The sequence below is a fragment of the Nymphaea colorata genome, chromosome 8 (assembly GCF_008831285.2).
Source record: "Nymphaea colorata isolate Beijing-Zhang1983 chromosome 8, ASM883128v2, whole genome shotgun sequence".
Lineage (NCBI taxonomy): Eukaryota > Viridiplantae > Streptophyta > Magnoliopsida > Nymphaeales > Nymphaeaceae > Nymphaea > Nymphaea colorata.
Genome location: NC_045145.1, coordinates 16,541,425 through 16,549,675, shown reverse-complemented (window position 1 = coordinate 16,549,675; position 8,251 = coordinate 16,541,425). Strand labels below are relative to the sequence as shown.

Here is an 8,251-nt window from a genome sequence, read left to right as displayed (position 1 = left end):
CTCTCTATTATAGAAGAAAATGATTTAAATGACATAGTTATGCTGTTGTGAGAGCTTGGATAAGGGTTTTTGATTTAAGACCTTCAAGTGGTGAGAGGAAGGTTAAGAAATTGACTAGTGCAGGTGTTCTCATTCATAGGCGGGCAAGGGACTGCCCTATATATCCAGCTTTGCCTTTGAAAGAGAAGGAAGAAACTTGTCCCCACCATTAAAGTGACCAAGGGAGGCTCAAAAAGCTGATCAACTAATTGGATGTCGATATTGAAGTATCGACAAAACTTCAATCCGGCTAATTCGCTTCAGTAAAGCAGATTTCAATGAATTTGAACAGCAATTCGATCTGGCTTCATGTCTTACATCTCACATCTGACTCTAATTGTTATGCAGATAGAGATTGCTGTGGAGTATATATGACAAAACCGATACTTCTAAGTATGAAACTCAATTATTTCTCAACCATATATTTGTTGTTTTTATCAGTGATCATCATCCCCAACCTCCTTGTTCTTGGACATACATATTTTGAAGTGACTGTGGTTTAGACTCTAGATCGGTTCATGAACAAACTCACGAAAGAAATTTCATGTTGAACCGGACGATGTTAAGGCTGCAACTACATGAATGGCGAAAGAGCTCTGCAGTTGTTCAAATCAATGAGGAAGATCCCGAGAAAACAAAAAAATGGGGAATGGCTTCTGTACCTGCGCCTGTTCTTGTCACCGCCCAAACGTGATGAAGCTTCATATACATAGTGCCATGCAATGCGAGGACATGATAATCAATGTCAAACATTTGGTTGTAGTTAAACATTCAATGCTTCTCCGTTGCCATCCTTTCACGACCCCTTTCAGGTCTCACCTTACCAACTTTTCACCGCCTTTCACGTCAGAACCAAGGAAAATCTTTGATATACAAAACCAACTGAACCAGATGTGATTGGGTGGAGAAAATGTGTCCTTTCCTACGTTCTTTTCTTCTCCTCCTTTTCTCCTTCCTTCTTTCAAAATTTTCTGCATATTGGATGAGCATTAAGTTCTGGTGGGTCCTTGCTGTTTCTCTGTAATGCAGTTGGCTGCATTTCCAAAAGCATAGTACGTTACATGTGACAAAATAGCTAATAAAAGTAAAGAACTTTTAGAGAGAGAAAGAGGGAGAGGAGTTTGAAATCACCTCCCCTTTCCCTGCAACATCCACCCATTATTCATTATTCATTATTGTTCTGTCATGGCGTCCATGACACTGCCTTTGGACCTGAGACTTTAATTAATTGTGATTGTTTCACAAAAAAATTGCATTATTTTTCTCTTTAGGAACGAGTACAGGGAAGACTCCACTTTCCAGTGCAACACAACGGATACTACCAATTTTATGATGAAATCATGAGGGCATTTCTTCTTATTTCCATGGATACGCCAAAATAGTCCTTGTGGGTGGGGCTGAGTGTAGGGAACCAGATCAGAGCCAGTTGGCCACAGCGGCCAGACAGAGTTGGTTCAAATTCAAGAGAGATAAATAAATTGTTTAATTAATTAATAAAAAAGGTCTTTCTCAGTGAAAATAAAATAAATGGAAAAAGAAAATGTTAGAAAGAAGGGAGGTGGTGTTTTTTTTTTTTTTGCCGGAAGTCTTGTTCGTTTTAATGTTTACCTAAGGAGAAACCGCTTTCAACATATAAAACCCTCAGTCCATATGTTTTTAAGGTTTTGACTTGCTTCGAGAACCGGGTGGTTCATCATTTAAAATCTTCAACTCCATAATTTAAAACCTTCAACTCCATACTTTTATGCTTTAAGGTTTTGACTTGCGTGAGAAACTGAGTGGACATATTGTCCATCATTTATCATTTAATCTGGGTAAACTTTAATCTGGGTGTTTTGCTTACATCCTTTGCAACTGACATACGAAAAATGACAGTGAGATTTGAACCTCGAATCTTTTAAGTGTGATCCACCTTGCCTCCCTCTTGCACTACACCCGTTGATCCAAAGTATTGCTCTTGATGATTATCAGTTTTACAATAAAGCAGAATTTGCTTGTCCTGAAATTCTGTCGAACAGAAAGACGTACTGAATGGCGATTGTGAAGCTTTTGGGTTCACTTTGGGAGTGACAAGATTCTTCACAGGAAAAGAAGAAATCCATCTTATTTTCTTGCAATTTAGCTGAGATGAAAAAGGTCTTTCCTTCATGAAATTTGAAAATCAAACGAGAGAGAGAGGGAGAGAATTTAGCTCGAAAAAAAAATCTTTCCTCTCGAATTTGAAAATCAAATTACAGAGAGAGAGAGAGAGAGGCTTTTCAGATGAAACCGAGAAATTAAAATTTTCAGATTTGTACAGATTGGAGAAGACTGTCTCGGCAGTTTACTTTCTTAGAAAATTTTACTTGTTCCACGTGTACCCTCGTAGCATGTACGAGGACTCGAGGCCAACATCTTGAAGACAATTTATCTGAACCGGGAGCGTGTGCTAAAGCTGGCATATGAATTTAAATAATGAAACCACACGTTTGATGAGACTTTGTACCAGAATCCCAAAGAACTTTATAAAATTTAAGTCTGTTTATAGCCTGGATCAGAATCTGTAAGGAAATTATCAATAATTTAATGCAAAAATACGTACTAACAGGCCTCTACATGACAAATTCTCTACAGTGGAAGCATATGGGCGATGTCACAACTGATCCTGTGTACAATTTCCTTTTCTATCTATGATATCTGCTATTTCTTGATAATTCATTCCCCTTTCATGGCAACCTTCTTGGTATTCCACCATTCCCATTTTTCCTTTTCCCAGCATATTTCCCGATTCACTATAAAGCACAGGTGAATCGCTTCTCATCCCTTTGTGTTGCTGTCTCTTGTTCACATTCCCTGAAACTCTTCATGGGTATCTTTTTTTTTTTTTCTCATTTTTCCTAATTTCTGGAACATGTACTGAAACAAGCTCAGGAAATCATTCATCTGCAACTGAAGGAAGTGTTTGATGGGAGAGAATAAGTTCATAGCGGACATGCATACATCTCTGTTACCAAACATAGGAAAAAGGTTTTTCCAAAAAATCATTCGCTTCTAGAAAGCATTTTGTACGAAATTTTCTTTCTTTCTTTCTCTCTCGCTCTTTTTCTTCTGCTCCTCACAGCAAAGGTCTGGCTTTTTCTTCAGAAAGACTTTCAAGGCATGTAAGTCAGCAGATCCGACAAGAACAGAAAAAAAATCTTTCTGAAGGACTATTGTATACATCAGCCTCGCGAGTTGAAACTCAAGGTGGGTGTCACTTAGCCAAGCACTGCAGCCTTCTTCGTGGGCAGGAAAGACCTCAAGAGTTTACCAGCAGACATCTCTTAATTCAATTTAGAGAATTCATAGCCCATAACACAAACAAGAAGGAAAATGATTGAAGAACGATGAGGCGTTCATTTGATTATCCGTCCATTTAAAGGAATCTGAAAGTAGGTTTCTGAATCAAGTGGGTTCTGCAAAAGATCTAGATTGGAACAAATTGGAAGCCGACCTGGAAGTGGGTCATTCACAATTTGGTTTCAGAAAATAAGACAATTAAACACCTTGATCGTTCGGACCAATTGCATTCGAATTTGAGATGATTCAAATTGAATCTAACAGTATTGGCTTGCTAGTGGGTTGGATGGAAGCCACTAAAATGTTAATGCTTGTACTTGCAATCATCACTTCGCTTACCTTCAACATTTTCCTTTCCTTTTCTCACTTGCACAGCCAATGAGGGGCTATTGGACCCAACACTATATATATATATATGTGTGTGTGTGATATACTGAAGTTTTTTGTGCTCGTCTTCTCCATCTCAAGAAAATCTTTTAGAGGGAAGCTTCCTCGCAAGATGCCCCACAACCTTTAGGAAGCTTCTTACTTCTTAGGAGGCGTTTTGAGATCCCTTGGCTTTGAGATTCTCGGATTTCCTGTCCAATTAGATCTTTTGTGAATGTGAAACCGAGAAAGCTGTGCAGCTTAAACCAGATTTTGGTTTGATGTGCGATCTAGAACTTGATAAACCTTGGATTTCGGTAGTCATGTAGTGCTGTATCAGATCCCCAGATTTTAAGATCCCAGCTTCTCAAACGCACCACAGTAAACTCCACAGATGCGAGGTGCAGGGCACGTGACACTGCATGTCAGGCGAGACTAAAGAGATTAAAGAATATATATATATATATTTGCTTAGTTTAAATAGTTCTACACTTGGATCATTGGATTGGGTTTCAGTTAAGGTTAGTTTTTTAAAGTTTCTAAACATGCATAAATAACGATTATATCTAGCGAGATTCGAGATTTGAATCGTGTGTTGGTTTAAGAAAATGTTATCCCAATCTCCCTCATCCTTTAAATTAAAGGTTATTTAAAAGATTGGTTGCTTTTGCAAATGCATGCAATGATAGCATGAATCGGCCTAAACTAAACGACCATTAGAATTTAATTTTCATAAGTTATAAAACTTTTATTTTCATTTTTGCAAAATAACGTTATACCGAAGCTTTTCTAAATCCATCTTGAGGGCCGTTTGGCAACAGTGGTGTAACTATTTTATATATCTACTCTAAATATTGATTGGGATACATTTATTAATATTTTGTTATACTATTTGCCCCAATATCAGGTAGGGAGATATGAAATAGTAACATATTGTTACTGTTACCAATCAGCCCGTGAAAATTTAATAGAAAGTCAAACAATTAGAAGAGAATCCGGTTTAGGTCGAGGCCATCGACGTCCATCGAACCAAGTAGCGAGCCCACCTACTACTCCCGGGTCAACTTCCCCTCCGACCTACCCCGAGAAAGGGGAGGCCCGCTTGAGGGGTTATTTCGTAATTGGGCTACCCACGAGTCCACCGCACGAATCACGAATATAACATCGACAAACTTCCCCCGAGAATAAAGCGAACGCCGAAGTGGGTGGTGGCCGCTGAGCATCGAAGGGCATTCCGGTCAGAAAAGAAAGACGCCCGCTAGCGGTCGCCGGTCGGATAAGGATCGGTACCGGAAGAGGTCTGAATCCGAACCCCAACGTTGGGCATCAGCTTCCACAGGTTTGCATGTGGTGCCCGCGGGTCTGAATTGTTCTGGATTTGGGTTTAGATCCAAAAGAGAGTGACCTCAGTACGAATACGGAACTGAAGATCCAAAACGATCCGTCGATATTGGTATCCGTATTTGTCTTACAAAATGTGCTTGGATTTGAAGCCCTTACTATGTTAGTTATGTAAATAAAATATGCGTAGTTTTTCACGTTCTTCGTGGTTGGCCTGATATTTTTAAATGTCTTCTTGATTTCCCAAACCAGATTCCTCGATATATCGCGATATTTTCGTGGACGGGCACTTTTTTTTGGGGGGTCCGGGAACCGGGACTTGTGAAGATCTGCAATATTAATGACCAATCGGGTTCGGATCTTTGAGCAGTTGGTATCCGATCCACTTTTATTCCTAGAAGTGCGCACCTTCTATAAATGCCTTACACACCGTTCTCTGTGCCTTCAGAAGACTCACACTCTCTCTTTTCTGTGTGTGTGAAGAACGGGAGGCGAAGAAGCAAGGGGGAGGTGGAGGAGCGGGGCGGAATCTCCGATCGCCTGTGAAAATCTCTGAAAGCTACAGTTCGAGAGGCCGACTGGGATCATCTTTTATATGTCAGCGATGGTCGACGTAGACCGGAGAACGGCGCTCTCTCACTCGCACGTGGCGGGGCTCCGGCGTCTCTCTGCCCGAGCCAACGGCGCAGGCGGCCCGCCGACGCCGGGACGGGCGGGGCTGGCGTCATTCGCGGAGCTAGCCGGGAAGGTGATCGGGCACCTGCGGAACTCGGGCGTGCCGGTGCAGCCCGGCCTCTCGGGCGACGAGTTCGCGAGGATAGAGGCGGAGCTGGGGTTCACCTTCCCACCGGATCTGCGGGCACTGTTGCAGTGCGGCCTACCGGTAGGCCCGGGATTCCCCGACTGGCGCAACGACGGGGCCCGCCAGCTGCGGATGGCGCTCAACCTTCCGGTCGCCGGAATTTCCTACCAGGTGGCCGCCGGTGCGTTTTGGCTGAAGTCATGGGGCCCGCGCCCGTCCAATCAGGAGGTCGCGGTTCGCACCGCCCGCATGGCCCTTAAGAAGGCGCCTGTCCTCATCCCTCTGTTTGGTCACTGCTACATCCCTTCCGCCCCCTGCCTCGCCGGAAACCCCGTGTTCTTCGTCGATCAAGCCGTCGTCTCCTACTACGGCGTCGACCTCGCAGATTTTTTCGACCGAGAGTCCGTCCACCGCCGTCCGGAGGAGCTACTACGGCGACAGAAGTCTGCTGGCGGCGGTCTGTCGCCGCCGGAGGAGGAAACCTCTGGTTCTGGTGGGACATTAACACGCCACAGCCTCGACGGACGGTACTCGCGCCGAAGGTCGTGGAACCAGTCGGATTCCGGCCAGGAGAGGGCCCCGCGGTGGATCGAGTTCTGGAGTGAGGTGGTCGATCCACGGCGAAACTCTGCAATCGGTTCGCCGGACCGGCTGTTCTCGTTGTCGAAGGTGGACGGAGAGGTCGCAAGGCGACCAGAGAAGCGGCGGGTGCCCCGGTGGGTTCGCGGGTACCTAGGGGAGTTGTCCACCGTCCTGCGGGAGGGAGGGTGGGAGGAAGCGGACATCGAGGATGTGTTCAAGGAGGCGTCATCTCCGACGGTGCCGGGGTTCACGCCGTCGGAGGAAGTGTTCTTCGACAGCCAGGCGGTTCTGGAGGGTCTCCTTCTGAAGGCGGACTACCTCTCCGACTCGTTGAGACGTGCCGGATGGAGCTCTCAGGAGGTCTCGGACGCACTGGGCTTCGACTTCCGGCTCTCGAAACCGAGAAAGCCGGCGAAGAACCTTCCCCAGAGTTCGTCGAGAGAGTCGGGAGATTGGCAGAGTGCGTCGCCATGTCATAAGGAAATGAAGCCATATCCAAACGATTGACTCTGAAACTTAATTGCTCGTTAGCACAGCATTCTACGGGGATAAAAGAAAGGGATGGTGGAAATTTGGTTATTTGTTCTTGTCTTTCCTTCTCTTGGTGGACTCTTCGAGCGCCTTGTATTGAAGGCGCTGCTCATCAGAATACAACAGAAATGGGGACAGGAGGAAAAGGAAGAACAAGGAGTACAGACTTAAAATTGTGCAAATATATGTTTTCAGCATCTACAGATATGTGCACACTTAATGTTAATATATTTGTATATGAAAGGAAAGGTACTTCTCGCACATAGTTCATGTCTCTTCTTTGGTTCGTTTCTGTGCCCTTAACAATGCCGGATTGAGTTTTACATGATGGCTGGATCTTAATTTCTTTCTTTCATCCCTCTCTCTCTCTCTCTCTCTCTCTGTGTTGTTTTTTAGTTCTCTCTGCCAAACAGTACGAGTAATTATCTGTAAAGCTAGTGATTCACGTGTTATTGTTTTACCTTTTTTTTTTTTTTCAAACTCTCTAGGTTAATGGTGCTCACCTATTAGGCACAGGGAAAATTTTAGATAGTGGTGTTGAAGTTTTGCATTGACAGATGCAGAGAGGTAGAAGCCATTGCTTCTTTCTGTTGTACTCTCTCTCTCTCTCTCTCCCTCCTCTGCCTGTCAATGGACAGGGATTCGTTTGCGAGCTGCAACGAAGAAAGATAAGAGATTAGAGATACGGTTGGGGATGCTTGGTGTAGAAGACAAATTTTTCTTGGGGCTCAACTCCATGGTAGAATAATTGTGTTGCCAGTAAATGCACATGGTGTAGAGGTTACCGTTGTTACTAGGCTTAAGGGTTACGAAACCGAGACAAAGAGAGAGAGAGAGAGAGAAGGACAATTAATTAGGAAGCGAACGAAAAATTGATCTTCCAATGGATCCCTTCCTCTCCCTGTTTTTCTTTCTCATGTCCTTCCGAACACATTCAAAACTCATACAGATGTGCCATTTACCAATCGGATCATATGGCTGCATGTAACAAAGTTGTTTTGCATACACAGATCTTTAAAATCTTTTTCTTTTTACAGGAAAGGGTCATCCCTTTATCTTGAAAAAGGGGGTTAAAGCCTTCTGACTTTGTCACTTGTAAAAGACTACATGTCCACGATATTTTTCACTGATTTAGATAGTAGATACTGCTTTTTTAACTAAAACAACTATGATGAGTCCATCTACACAATACCGGAACAAGGTTTCAGGATCTTGTTTACCATTTTCTTAGGAAAAGATTTCCCCGGATGCCGGAACGTACCAAACATGGGA

General features: G+C 43.6%; 1 pseudogene; it reads left to right on the top strand.

Moving 5' to 3' along the window:
- Positions 1-5,524: 5,524 nt before the first annotated feature.
- Positions 5,525-7,307, top strand: LOC116258444 (uncharacterized; annotated as a pseudogene).
- The last annotated feature ends 944 nt before the right edge of the window (positions 7,308-8,251 follow it).